Below are 14,885 nucleotides of genomic sequence, written 5' to 3' on the forward strand. Positions count from 1 at the left end.
CATTGATCACCACCATCAAACTAGTGACTGCAATGACATTTATGGACTACTTTATCCAACAGCCACAGAATATCCATCTTTCCTGAGCTCACAAAGAACATTTATGGAGGACCATATTCTGGTCTAGAAAATATACCTCAACAAGTATAAAAGAACGAGAATCATGCATTGCATGTGGTTAGACTGCAGAGATGGGTCTTAGGTTGCAGAGACATGAAATCAGAAGTGAGTCAGAAAAATGCTAAAAACACTCAGCATGTTTGGAGATGAGTCAGTACATGTCTATCAACAGAGAACTCTAATCAGAGTATTAGAAAAACTGAAACTGTTTAAATCTAAATATGATCTTTATTAAATAAAATTTGTGGCCAACAGGGAAGTAATTCAGAGGGGAAATGTGTAGTAGTGAGTTTTTATAGCATAAAAGGGGAAAGGTATAGACTCTGAATCTATCTTCCTCCTAAAGAAAGCAGCCACAAGAATGCCAATAGATGTCTCTGACAGGAAAACAAGAGAACTGATGAAGTTACAGCAAGAATCAGTAAAGGTGAAATAAAAAAATCAAACGCTGGTTCTTAGAGACAACAAAATAACAGAGACAACAGAAATGTAGCTGGTGCACACTCAGTTAGACCAGTCAAGAACGGTGTGGCAGAGGAAACAAAACAACAGAGACTACAGAAATGCAGCTGGTGCACACCAAGTCAAGAACAATGCAGCAGAACAAAGTACTACTATGAAATGAGGTGTCATATGTGTTCATATTAACATATATAAACAGCTTTCTCAAACTCTCCACTCGAGAATAAAATTCATTTGTCACTGAATTGCATCAGACATTTAAGAAGGAAGAAGTATATGCTCTCCTTAACATGTTCCAGGAAGCAGACGCAGAAAATATCTTCTTCAGTGTTTCCGTGAAGCCAGAATAACCCTTGTTACCCAAACCAGACAGTACAAACTATAGAGAGAAAATGCAAAGGACATGAAAACCTCTTATGAACAAAGATTCAATAATCCTGAACAAAATGTTAGCAAATCAAATCCAAATGTCTATAAACAGCATGGCCAAGTGGGATTCACTGCAATTCAATGTTCTGGTTCAACTTTCAAATTTTTAATATAATGCATCTATTGACAAATAGGCTATAAGAGGAAAATTATCACATGATCATACTGAAAGATGCAGAAAATGTACTTGACAAAATTCTTTGCTGATTCATGATGAATCATGCAATAGTAAATGGGACTAGAGAAGTGGTGTGGGAGAATTGTCTGTATTCTGTCAATCATGTTTTAAATAAACGCTTATTGACCAGGCAGGGAATATAGGTGGGACAACCAGACAGGAAGTAGAGGCAGGGCGATGAGAACAGAAGTATTCTGGGAAGCAGGAAGGTCCCTCCACAGTCCTGCCCGGACCACAGAAGAAGCAAGGTGTAATCTGCCTGACTGAGAAAGGTATTGAGCCATGTGGCTAATGTAGATAAGAACAATGGGTTAATATAAGCTACAAGAGTTAACAAGAAGCCTGAGATAATGGACCAATCAGTTTATAACCTATGTAGACCTGTGTGTGATTTTCTTTAGGGCTTGCTGGCTGTGGGAAACTGGGCAGGACATAAACCCCAACAAGCAGGCCCCTTCATGTTACAGAGAAGGAACTTTTTCAGCCTGATAAAAAGACATCCTCAAAAAGCTTGTGATGGTGAACATATATAATGGTTACAAAACTTTATGCTGGTCCTTTAGACTTGAATGAGATGAGACTGTTTCCCTTAACTGCTGCAGACTGCTTAGTATCATGCTGAAAATTATATGTAATACAATAAGACAAAAAAAGAACTGAAAATATTATAGCTTTAAATGAAGAAATAAGCCCTTATTCACTAACAGATTGTATAAGTATGTGTGTGTGTGCATGTGTGTGTGTGTGTGTGTAAGAATCAATGGAATACTAGCAGAGTTAATAAGATATAGGAAAGTTGCAATACAAAAGACTAACACATAAAAACCACTTTCCTGTTTAACATAAATGGAGCATTGGAATTTAAATTATAAAGAAAATCATTTATGGTGGCACCAAAAGCAACCCTACTTGGACTTTTAGAAATGTCAAATATGTACAGGAAGAAAATACTGAACTCATATGGAATAAATTGAAGCTAGTATTTATCAACTCACATGTTTTCCATATTTATGAATAGCATGACTCAATACTGTTAAGACAACCTGCTTGATCAATAGAGCCAACAAGAATTAAATAAAAGCCTCAATGAGCCGTTGTCTGGATTTCAACAATACTGTTAAGTTTATTTGGCAAGGAAAAAGCTCAGAATAGCCAATACTGAGTTCAAATATTGAAAATGAAGAGCAAAGTCAGAAGTCATAATCCTAAATTTACAACACATTGTGATTACTAAGACACAGATACTGGCAAACAGATCTATGGGGCATAGCACAGTGTTGAGAAATAGAGTCATACAAATATAATCAACTAAAGTTTTGTCAAATGGCAAATGATAAACTGTGTTCTTAATGCAACATCCACCCATAAGAACAATAGGAAGGAAGAAGGAAGAGAAGGTGAAGGAAAAGAGGAAGAGAAGGAAAGGGAAGGAAAGGGAATAAAAGGGAAAAGAGGCTGAGGGAAGGAAAAGAAGAATTTACACAATTTATTTTTAAAAGTGTAACATAAAAAGAAAAATTACAAAACATTCCATTGAGAAAGTCTAGGTGACTTTGGGTTTGATTATGATTCTTAAAACATAGCACCAAAAGCATGAACCATGAAGTTGGAAGTAGGAAGTCAGAACACATGAAAATAAAATTTTAAAAATGCTTATGCATGTGAATTGCTAGGATAATGAGAAACAAACCACAAAGTAGAATAAGATGTAAAATGTATCTAACAAAAGCTTATTTATAAAATATGCAAAGAATATTTCAAATGCAGTATATAAAAATAATAAATGGGCAAAGAAGAAAAATACTTCACAAAAGAAGATACATATACATATACATTCATCTACACATAAACATATGTTGTCGGGGGTTTTCTGCTCTGCATGGTTTCTGTCATCCCACCAGGTCCCATATCTGCTTAGGCCCAAAGAAATCACACAGAAGTCCACATTCGTTATAAAATTGATTGGCCCATTAGTTCAGGCTTCTTATTAACTATTATAACTTATATTAACCCATTATTCTTATCTATGTTAGCCACATGGCTAGGTACCTTTTTCAGCAGGGCAGCTCACAACTTTCTTCTTTTTGGTGGTTTGTACAGCACTGGGGAGGAATGGGCTTCCTCCTTCCCAGAATTTTCCTGTTCTCATTGACCCACCTCTACTTCCTATCTGGTTGTCCCACCTATACTTCCTGCCTGGCTACTGGCCAATCAGTGTTTATTTAAAGCATAATTGACAGACTATAGACAATTGTCCCACACCACATATATATATGTATGTGTATATATATATATCGATAATTAGCATAAAACATATATTTGATATTGTGTGCTACAAGAGAGAACCACAGAGAGTTGCTGCTAAAACCAAATAGATGGGGGAAATTAAGTCACCATGTCAAACACTAGTGAGGTTGTGGAGCAATAGCAACTCACTCCTAATCGCTGTTGATGAAGAATGGTGTAGTCACCTTTAAGAGCTTGTTAGTCTCTTATAAAACTAAAGAGAATTTGTCTTTATCTTAGTTAAGGTTTTGTTGTTGCTAAGAGACACCATGACCACTGCAACTCTCATAAAGGAAAACATTTAGTTGGGACTGGCTTACAGGTTCAGAGGTTTAGTCCATTACTGTCATGGTTAGGTGGCAGCATATAGGGAGACATGGTACTGGAGATGGAGCCAAGAGTTCTACACCTTGATCAGCAGACAGTAGAAAGAGAGAGACACTGGGCCTGACTTGAGGATTTGAAATCTCAAAGCCCTCCCCCCAGTGACACACTTCCTCCAACAAGGCCATGCCTACTCCAATGAAGCCATGCCTCCTAATGGCCTTGGGTGAGCAGGTATGCAACTCTATGAGCCTATTGGGGCCATTCTCATTCAAAACATCACAGATTTATTCAAATGTGCCCTAGACATTTAGTAAAAGGGGTAATAACTACACATCCACATTCGTGCATGTGCACAAAACCACACAGATTACACAGGAATGCTTTTAACAGCTTTACATTCCCAACTGGAAGCAAGGAAGTTTCTCTTCCAAGGGTATGTGGGAAAAGAAACTATGACCTAATCACAAAACAGGTTGTATGAAATATTGTGTTAAAATGAACAAGCTCTTGGACCACTAACAAATTTTTTGAATTGACATGAAGAAAATTTAAATTTGTATTGCTAACTGGAAAAAAAATCTGAGAAGCCTACTACTACATAATTCTAACTTTCTAATATTTTCAATAAAACTTACTATTTTCTAGGAGCCATCCATGTTTTTAAGGGTGCAGTTGATTAGTCTGCCATTTTATAAAAGCTGATGAAATTTTTTTTAATGAAAACATTTAAAATATCCATGGGTATATGGGTGGAAATCGGACTAGGTTAGTAGGACAGCAGGAGGCATGATGAGAAGACTGGGAACATCTATCTTTTTGGATGAGGCTCATAATGAGAGAAAGTATAGAATCTGTTCACACTTAGAGTTTGAGAATCAAAGGTTTGATGATAGGCAGCATAGGTAATGTAGAAGAGAGGAAGAGCCTGAAAATGACTAAAGACAAGTTATTGTGTGTAGAAGGGAGGCTGCCTGAGCGGTTAGCTTGTCTCTAATGTAGATCTGCATTATTTCAGTAAGCAAATATTAGATATTAGGCTCTAATGACATATTGAGTAATATGAACATTCTTCTTTTCCATTTTTACAAAGTACATGTTTTACAATTTTATAATTCATTTCTTTTTAATAATAAAAGAAAAATGTAAAAAAAATGTTGAGACAAAGCATCAAAAATAATAGCTAAATTCCCACACTCCAGTGATCAAATGGTGAGCATTAAAAAACTGAGCCCTAGTGGCTGATGATGTTTTATGCAGATAGCAGGAGCCTAATTCATAAGAACTCATAGTGCATTACCCAAATAGATGATCACAAGAAAAATAACTTAATGCTGCAAAATGTACTGCAAAGCAAGATAGTGAGATGTCCATATATACAGGCTATACACAAACGGCTCGTGGAGAAAACCAAAGTAATGTCTTTTTAACCATTATAATTGAATTGCTACATTTCTCTAGGGCTTGCCACTGCTCTCCTGCAATCTACTTCAATGAATTTCCTGCCTGCTCTTTCTCTCAGTACATATATTTTATAGCCTTGCACACCATCTTCCATATGTCTTCAGAACAGAGAGCAATATAATAATTGTTCACAATTTGTTATGTAGGGAGAATATCTCTGCAGTTATGAGAGGATGCCTACACTATTTTGTCACCCCTGTACCATGGTTTTTAATATAGAGACATTTCTATAACTCAGGTAACCAGAATTATGCATATTTATGTGTTTGTGTAACTATGTACTTAAAATTGTACTTAAAATTTCCCCCATTAATATATAGTGTATAAATTTGTCATTGCAAAATACTTTTCAATATTATAATTTTCAACTATATTCAACCTGTGAAAGATTAACTTCCTAGCAGTTCAAGTCAACTCGTGGAGCCCATGGCACTGAAATCTGACCATCATGTTAAGTTCCCCAGTCACATAGGAACAAGGAGGCGCTCTGGGGGGAATAGTGCATTCTGAGTAGGACACAAGGATAGACTCTCACCACTGTGGAGCAAAGCAGCACTGTGGACATCTGTCACTATGGTTGGGTTATCACAGAGGTCCAGATGGGATAAAATACATCAGCGTAGGTAAGGGAAACCAAGATAAAATACATCTGCTTTCTGTGAATAATCAGTGACAAGCCACCCAAATCCTCGAGCAGTTTCAAGTAGAGGAATAGCAGCCATGAGCAGATGAGGGAACACACAGAGATGCACATACTAGAAGAGCTTAGGGGGAAGTACATGCATGTACACATGTGGTTTCACAGAGAGGAGACAGGAATAGTGAGAACCCAAAAAATTGGGGAATATGGCGAAAATACTTGTGGCACAGCATTTAAGTGACTGATTCACATTGACAGTTTATACTTACCGGACGCGGACAAGATTTGAAAGTGTGACATTTGCAGTTACGGATGACATTTTTTTTTCTCCATGGTTTTTCTGAGGAAAAATTTGAGAAGTAAATTCTTTGTATTTTTATACAAGTTGTTACGTGGACTATCCTGGTTAACTGAAAAATCGCTATCAGCTGACTAAATTGTGGTTTCGATTTCAAGGTGAAAGCAGTATATTCACATACACATGGAAAAAGCTCACAAGCTTATGTATCGAAATGTTAGCGGTATTCTTCAATGTTTAGTTTTCAGACCGTAGACACACATGAATGTGCACACACATTTGTTACAAAATCGATGAGAAAAACTCAGGGGAGCTTATGAAAATACATGGAAAACCACACTCGAAGCTGTTTGCTTTGCAAATGACATTTCATTTCAAATTGTGACTAGGAGAACAGGAATAATTGCATTCAGTCTTCTGCAAATCTGTGTGCTGGCATCCCATAGTGACAGGCTGGGCAATGAATTCGTATGGATCAGTGTAAATGGATTCTTCTTTCCCTTTGCAACAGCATCCTTCAGCAGCAATTGCAGCTCTTTTATCTTCCATCCCAGCCCAGGGCAAGATCCTCCATGACACAATGACCTTTTTTTAAAAAAATATATATATTTCTGTTTCTTACATTTCCATTTGTCTCTTTAATCTGCCTAATGCTTCAGCTTATGTCAGATAGCATTGTCTTAAACTAATACTAGTATGCCAGAATTTTCCAAACGCTTTAGCAATTTGCCAGCTGTTGCTTTTCATATAAAATATTTCACCTGCCAGAATTTTACAGGAAGGAAAAAAAGAGGTTGAGTACATAAGATGGAAATTATAACTTCCCTTTGCCTTAGTGATTTTTAACTGTGTTTAATTTTTGGGAATCTAATACAAATGAAGTAATGCAAGGGAGACTATAAACAAAGAAAGTAATTAACCCTGTAATGTTTAATACTTTATCAATTGAAATTAATTTCTTCTATGCTAAAAATGAGTTCATTCAGATTGTTGTACACACACACACACACACACACACACACACACACGACTCAATTTGTGTTTTTTTTCTATCAGAGCCTCAATTGTTGGTACTCTCCCCAGAATAGGATTAGAAGTGATCAGTTACCATGGTGCTTGGCTGTGGTAATTGATAGTTGTGCTGAATATTGGGAATGGCCTATTAACTCAAACAATGGTTGATTAAGTCTAATGAAGTCACAAGTTTGGAATACAAAATACATAAGACAATGGGCCTAAACTCTACAAGTTTGTATACATGAATATAAAATATTACCTACAAATCTATTTAGATTCATATTTTAGAATTTTGAGGGGAAGTAGAAAAATATGTATTCTGGATAGGAGACACTTTCCATCCATTGAAATTTTATGGCCCACACATAAAGATTGTACTCTCATTACTAGACAGATGTTAAGTGCTCACATAAAGAGACTAACTGTCTGCTCAGAGAAACAATATGGCCTATCTGTATTCATAGATGGAAATCCAAGATGGAACACTCATAAAAACATAAGAACTCATATTCAAGCGAGAGTCTGCGCAGTGTAGTGCCAGCATCAGAATCTCTTCAAGAATCAAAAGTGGGAGGCTTGTATGGATGAAGAAGATGGATTATGTACTTTTATGAAATTATAAATAAAGCCTGGTTAAGAAGTTATTGAGTCAGGTAAGCATCACTTCTAAAAGTTTACCAAAATCTTCCAGGTTTTGTTGTCATCGCATGAGGGAGAAAGATAGTTTACATAAATTTAGAGACTTTTCAAAAGTGGAGTTGATGGAGCTTTGATGTTCTAGCATTGTGTGTTTTCGTGAATCAGAGGAGCTGATATTTTTAGCTTTTTCCACCGTGTCGTCAGACACTGCTGCCTTAAGGATGTGTTTTCGTCCTGGTTTCTGACCCATCTCTCTTCCAGGCTTCTGCTCATCCCCATCTCAGGCTGTGGATCACCAAACGGTGTCCATTTCAAGCGTTAGTGGTTAGCCCATTTCCAGGCACATCCTCACCTAGCCTTGGCTTTCTCTGTCTGGGTAAAATTATAAGATTTCTGCTTAAAAGTAAAAATATTTTAGGGAAAATTAATCTGGGACAAAGATGATTTTCTTCACAATGACTGACTGATTTATATAGAGAGATGGATTATTTGTTTACTTATTTATTTGAAATGGCATCTCATTGTGTAGCACATATTACCCTGAAGTCCACCCATCACATAGCCCACGCTGATTTTGAATGGCCAACCTTGAATTTGTGATACTTCTATGTTAGCCAAATTTACAGACAAATGCCATAACGCTCATCAAAGATAAGTCAGGAACAGTCTTTCTTCATGTGAATTAAAAGTTACTCTTAACGTGATAGTCAGAACAAAATCCCTACATATGTCCATTTTGCAAACCCAGAAACCTGTGACTATATTACTTTCAATGACAAAGTGACTTCGCATAAATTAGTTTTGGGTGTCTGTGTCAAGATACCTAAGAAAAGCAAAGGGAATATTTTTTTTTACTATTCTCTAATATTATGTATTTTAATAAAACTGCTCCACACAAGATCCACTGAAAATCAAAAGGAAGAGCATTTGTTGAATACATTTCCACATGAATAACTTTATTAACTGTCAACGAAAATTAAAACTTTTCTAAGACATTCAAGCAAGTTTTTTTTATTCTTAAAATACTCTATCTTTGAGAAAACTATCTTTGTAGTTAATAATATCTCTTACAATTCCTGTGTGTTTTTTTGTCACTTGAAAATTTTTCAGAGTTTCATTTGTGAGTATTATATTTACATCATGTCTGCCTCTCCTTCTCCCACTTCCAACTCCTCCCATATCTCTGTCACAAGTACTCTTATTTATGGTCTCTTCTTTGATATATATGTATATATAGTTTGTAATAATATATATAATTTGTAATAATATGTGTGTGTATAATATATATGATTATATAGAGTTTGTAATTATATACGCGCGCGCGCGCACACACACACACACACACACACACACACAAATGTGTTTGATGGGGTTTCTCCCATCGATATCGAATGGTTGTCTGTATTCCTGTATTCTTGACTTCAGACATTCTCATTTGATTCCTCCTCTGATTTTAAAGTAACTTCAAGTTGAGGATGTGTCCTTTTTCCTCCAGTTTTAGTTCTCTGAAAAATGTCCATTGTCCATGGAAAATCTTAGTTCTAGAGCTAAGCCATCTGATTCTGAAACTTCAGGGACAGTTGAAAGGGTCACCTCCTAAGGTTGCTAGAGCATCCCAAAGTAGTTCCACAACAGTGGCCAATCCCCAACAAACAATCGCTTGTGGGCATATATTTCATATTGCAACCATAGTAGTCCAGTTAAGGATCTTGAGACAGGGCGATTTCATACATTATACACATGAAGTTTGTGATGTTGAATATGAAGCACACACACAGGTACACACATATACATATTCTCTGCCTCTTATGCTTATAAACAACTCTTAGAACCTTCTGTATCTCCAGAGAAGAGTGTCTTTGTATGCTGATGAGATGATTGATGAGAGGAAGCCCCATGCTTCAAGATAAGAGCTGCTAACTAGGAAGGCCAAGGCCCAATCAGAGGTTGAGGATGTCAGCCCCATTCCCTGACCCCTAAGTAGGGAAGTACGGTTGAAGGTCAAACTGAATCAGTCATGCCTATCCTGTTAAGTCTCCACAAAAACTTCAGGGGACAGTGTTTGTGGACTCGTGGGTAGCCAGATGTAAAGGGCCCTGGAGCATGAATGCCTCATCCCACCCTGATTGCTCTACGTTCCTCTTCTGTCTGGCTTCAACTGGTTTGTTTATGATAGGTGTGATTAAAATAGTTCCCCTGGTTCTCTGAGCCACTCTAGAAAATTCAAGTAAACTCCCAAAGAGGATCATGGCAATGCTATCAGAAGCCAGTAGCAGCCAGTTGGTCAGAAGTACGGGTCCTAAATCGTGTCATGTAGTTGACCTCTGACTGTAGGATTTACCCTCCAAGAGTGAGCTTTAGCCAGTGGGATAGGACGCTGTCTCCAGACAGAGGTGTTATACGTAAATTAAATTACACCTCACCTGATGCCCACTGGAGAATTGATTTGTTGCTGCTGGAAAAAAAAAAATCCCTAAGAACTTTGGAGACCAGAGATGAGTTGCTCTGTGTTGAGTGTGTAAATCAGGAAAGGTTTTCTTGGGATCTTTAAGACTCATTTCATTCACTAATAAAAGCAATTGGTTACTTGCTATCAACCTGCCATTAATTAATTATTAGTCTTAGCTTTTGACCTTATCATTCAGCTTTGGTGTTATAGCATCCGATTTTGAAATTTTATGTGTGAAAAGCCTTTCAATATGATGAAATGCATTGGTATCATTTGACCATAGACAACAGGGAATTCTCATATCCCCTGCAGAATAGGAAGGTGTTGTGGAAAGTACTAGAATTTAGCAATGTCATGGTGCAAGTGTTACAGCTTAGATAGGAAGGATACCTGACAGTGGGGAGCTAAGGAATAACACAAAGTCACACTGCATAACAAACCTCATACAATGAGATTCATTGGGAGGGTAAAATATAACCCAGGAGAATGGCTGCCTCTGCTTGGGTGAGAAGCAACTGAGAATTGAGAAGAAGATAGGGTTTATACAGGATTTCTTAGGTGGGTGGAGCTTTCCAGGCTGGGGATTGGTGGGATTTCAAATCCAGAGCTTAGGGTAAGTCCAGGGATTGACAGAATTTCAAGTCCTGGGCTTAGGTTTTTTACTCTGTAGGGCAGGGGATGGGGTCAGGTGTTAGGGCAGTTAAAGTGTTCTGCAGGTGAAATCTGGTGGATGGAGGGCCTCGGGGAAAAGCATAGCCATTCCATGCCTTGAGGGATTTACTCACGGTTCTTGTTATGTGGCCTTGCATGGTGTGAAAGTTCTACACGCTGAGTCTGAAAGCACCAATGAAAAAATGAAGACCTGAGGGAACATAGAACGCTCAGTGGCCTCTTCTGAGCCACTCTAATGTTTCAGAGATTAGAAGCAATGCTGTTTATACGGGAAGTAACTCAGTGATTTCAAAACATTTGGCATGGACTCCATACTGGAGAAATCTCCGACAGAATAAGGAGTAAAATAAAGGTGTGAAAATTTCCTCAGCTCAGTTTCCAGAATGACAAGATTTTCATATCAGCCAAGATAATGCTGCCAAACCAAACTACTACTAATTTTCTCTGATGTGACTTGTAAGTTCATTTAGTCTTAGCTTTTATGTTTGTGTATAAGACCGAATTATTCTTAGTGACATGCCTAATGAGAGAATTTGAAACATAAAATGATACAAGCACTGGATCCTTTTGCTATAAACACATTGCAAACCTTTTAGATGTTGATTTTGCTTTACTTTTTCTATTATTTTCATAATTGATGCATTTAATTTTATCTTAATATGAGCATCTCACTGTTAGTGAAGTGAAGAAAGGCTCAGTTTTGTCATGGCAACTTTTTTTTAAAAAAAATGCTGAATATATTCAGCATTCTCTAGCTACTTATGCACGTTTTTGGCCATGATACTTTTCCAAAGTTTCTGCTATGGTTGAGGTGATCTCCAACAGATGAGGGCTTGAGCAATGGTGAAGACTTGGAAACTTTGGAAAAAGTAATCTAACTATGATAGCTATAGCTAAAGTAAAAAAGTGTGCAGTTACAGTGGTGGTATATCAAAAACTGTTTTGCTAACTCGGACACAGAGAGTCCTGTGTCTTTAACAGAGACACTTTAACAAAAAGGGAAAAGCACAAGAAGTTCTGAAAGGAAAAAGATTCACATTTTCTATGTGTCTTAGACTGTCATAACTTTTATTGTGGATGAAGAATATGAGTTTCTCATATGTGCCTGTCATTGTTTTGTACACACACACACACACACACACACACACACACACACAACCCCTTATCTGTGGTTCTGCTTTCCAAGTTAAGTACTTCCCATACTTAAGTACTGCCTGAACATTTCAAATACGAAAAAAATCATAAGATTTTACTAGGACGATTATTATAATTGTTCTATTTTATCATTAGTTATTTTAATGCCTACTGTGCATGATTTCTATGTTAAGCTTTGGCAGGCATGTTAAACACAGGGTAAGTGACTACATATAAGGTGTGGTACTATCTGGGCCTTCAAGTACCAACCGCACATCTTGGAGTTTATCCATCACAGGTAAGAAGGACCACTATACTACTGAATAACTTTCCGATTGTTTCTCTTTAACTGAGAAGACAACACAGAAGAAATTCAGGGATGGTGTAAAGATGGGAAAGAAAGAGCTTTCTTTTCGACAGGACCCTAGTGTGTTGCACAGCCACTGACCTCGAACTTGCAATTCGCCTTGCCTTGTTTCCCAGAAGCACACTGGCACTACAGGACAATACTACCACATCTGGCTAAAAATGTGCCATCTTAACATTTATAGCGCTTGATTGCTTGCTAGAATTGGCAACAAACTTGCCCAGCAGTGTGGATAAATCAAATCACATGTTTTCATCACTCACAGCATGGATAGCTATACTCAGAAATCATACAAATTATATGTGAACTTATAAGCATAAATTGAACATTGCAAACTGCCGCATGCAGTTAGAAATGCATACTTTGTGATTTCACACGTTCTTGTGGCATTTTTAGGGACCCCAGACACTTCAGAGACCCATCCCAGGGGACAGTCACAAGTCTAGCACAGGGATTACCAGGGTGAGCACACTTTCTGTTTTATATATTGCCCATACTTGCTTCTGCTTTAGACTTCTAAAATGTTGTATGGTTGTAAACTATTTCTTTTGGTGACACCTGAGAACTTCTCACGATATATGATTTATGTCACATTGCTGTTACTTCATGGTTTCCTTATTGTTCTCAAGGTTTCCCCCACAGTTCTGTAAATGGATGAAGAAATGTCCCAGTGAACAAATGGGATATTTCACTTGTTGTATAATCCTGAGGACCTGAGTCCAAATCCTCATGCTGAAAAACAAGCCAGGCATGGCTGAGCATGACCCATATCCGAGCATGACCCATAGCCCCACCTCCATGCAAGCCCTGGGAGCAGAGACAGGCGATTCCAGGAGCTTGTGGGTGAAGCAATGAAAGCAAAGTGGTGAGCTTCCAGTTTAGTGAGAGACCCTGTCTGGGAGCAAGAGGTGGAGAGTGATTAGAAAAAACACTGTGGATGCCCTCTGGACTCCCCATCTGTACTCATGGCATCATTACCCCACATCATGTGCGTGTACCATGTACACCACACACAGAATTTACACACATACACGCGCGCACGCACACACACACACACACACACACACACACACACACACACACACACAGAGAGAGAGAGAGAGAGAGAGAGAGAGAGAGAGAGAGAGAGAGAGAGAGTTCTTTAAATAGCCACCTTTATCCATGCCATTGCTATAAGCCTTTATTCTCACCGTCACAAACGTTTTCCAAAGGCCTGTCTGCTCTGTAAACTGAACACGTCTCCATTGCTTTGGGCACTGCCAGCTTTATTTGATAGAGAAGGAGCTGATTCTGCTTCATAACTGACACCAGGCTCAATTAGGACTTTACAGATTGTCAATGGGAGAATGTACAAAGATAAATAGAAGTAGCTCTGATTTCCCTCTCAGCTTCTTTATCATTTGTGTATAGAAGGGCTACTCATTTTTTTGAGTTGATCTTATATCCTGCTATATCACTGAAGGTATTTATCAGCTGTCAAAGTTCTCTTGTAGAGTTTTTGGGGTCGCTTATGTACACTATCATATCATCTGTAAATAACAAGAGTTTGACTTCTTCCTTTCCAATTTGAATCCCCTTGTTTTTCTTTTGTTGTCTTATTGCTATTGCTAAAACTTCAAGAACTATATTGAAGAGATATCGAGAGAGTGGACAGCCTTGTCTTATTCCTGATTTTAGTGGAATCACTTTGAGTATCTCTCCATTTACTTTGATATTAGCTATCGGCTTGCTGTGTATTGCTTTTATTATATTTTGATATGATCCTTTTATTCCTAATCTCTCCAAGACCTTTATCATGAAGGGGTGTTAGATTTTGTCAAATGATTTTTCTGCATCTAATGAAATGGTCATATGGTTTTTTACTTCAGTTTATTTTTATGATGGATTACATTGATAGATTTTTGTATGTTGAACCAGCCCTGCATCTCTGGGATGAAGCCTACTTGATCATGATGGATGATTTTTTTTTGATGTGTTCTTGGATTCGGTTTGCCAGTATTTTATTGAGAATTTTTGCATCGATGTTCATGAGTGATATTGGTCTGTAATTCTCTTTCTTGGTTGAATCTTTGTGTGGTTTTGGTATTAGGGTAACTGTAGCCTCATAAAAAGAGTTTGGCAATGTTCCTTCTGTTTCTATTATGTGGAACACTTTGAGGAGTATAGGTATTAGCTCTTCTTGGAAGTTCTGGTGGAATTCTGCACTGAAACCATCTGGCCCTGGTTTTTTGGGAGGTTTTTGATGACAGCTTCTGTTTCCTTGCAGCTTATAGGTTTATTTAAATTGTTCACCTAATCTTGATTTAATTTTGGTATATGGTATCTATCTAAAAATTGTCCATTTCTTTTACATTTTCCAAGTTTTTGTAGTAAGACCTAATGATTCTCTGAATTTCATCAGTGTCT

The sequence above is a fragment of the Myodes glareolus genome, chromosome 13 (genome assembly GCF_982192425.1).
Source record: "Myodes glareolus chromosome 13, mMyoGla1.1, whole genome shotgun sequence".
NCBI classification, from domain to species: domain Eukaryota; kingdom Metazoa; phylum Chordata; class Mammalia; order Rodentia; family Cricetidae; genus Myodes; species Myodes glareolus.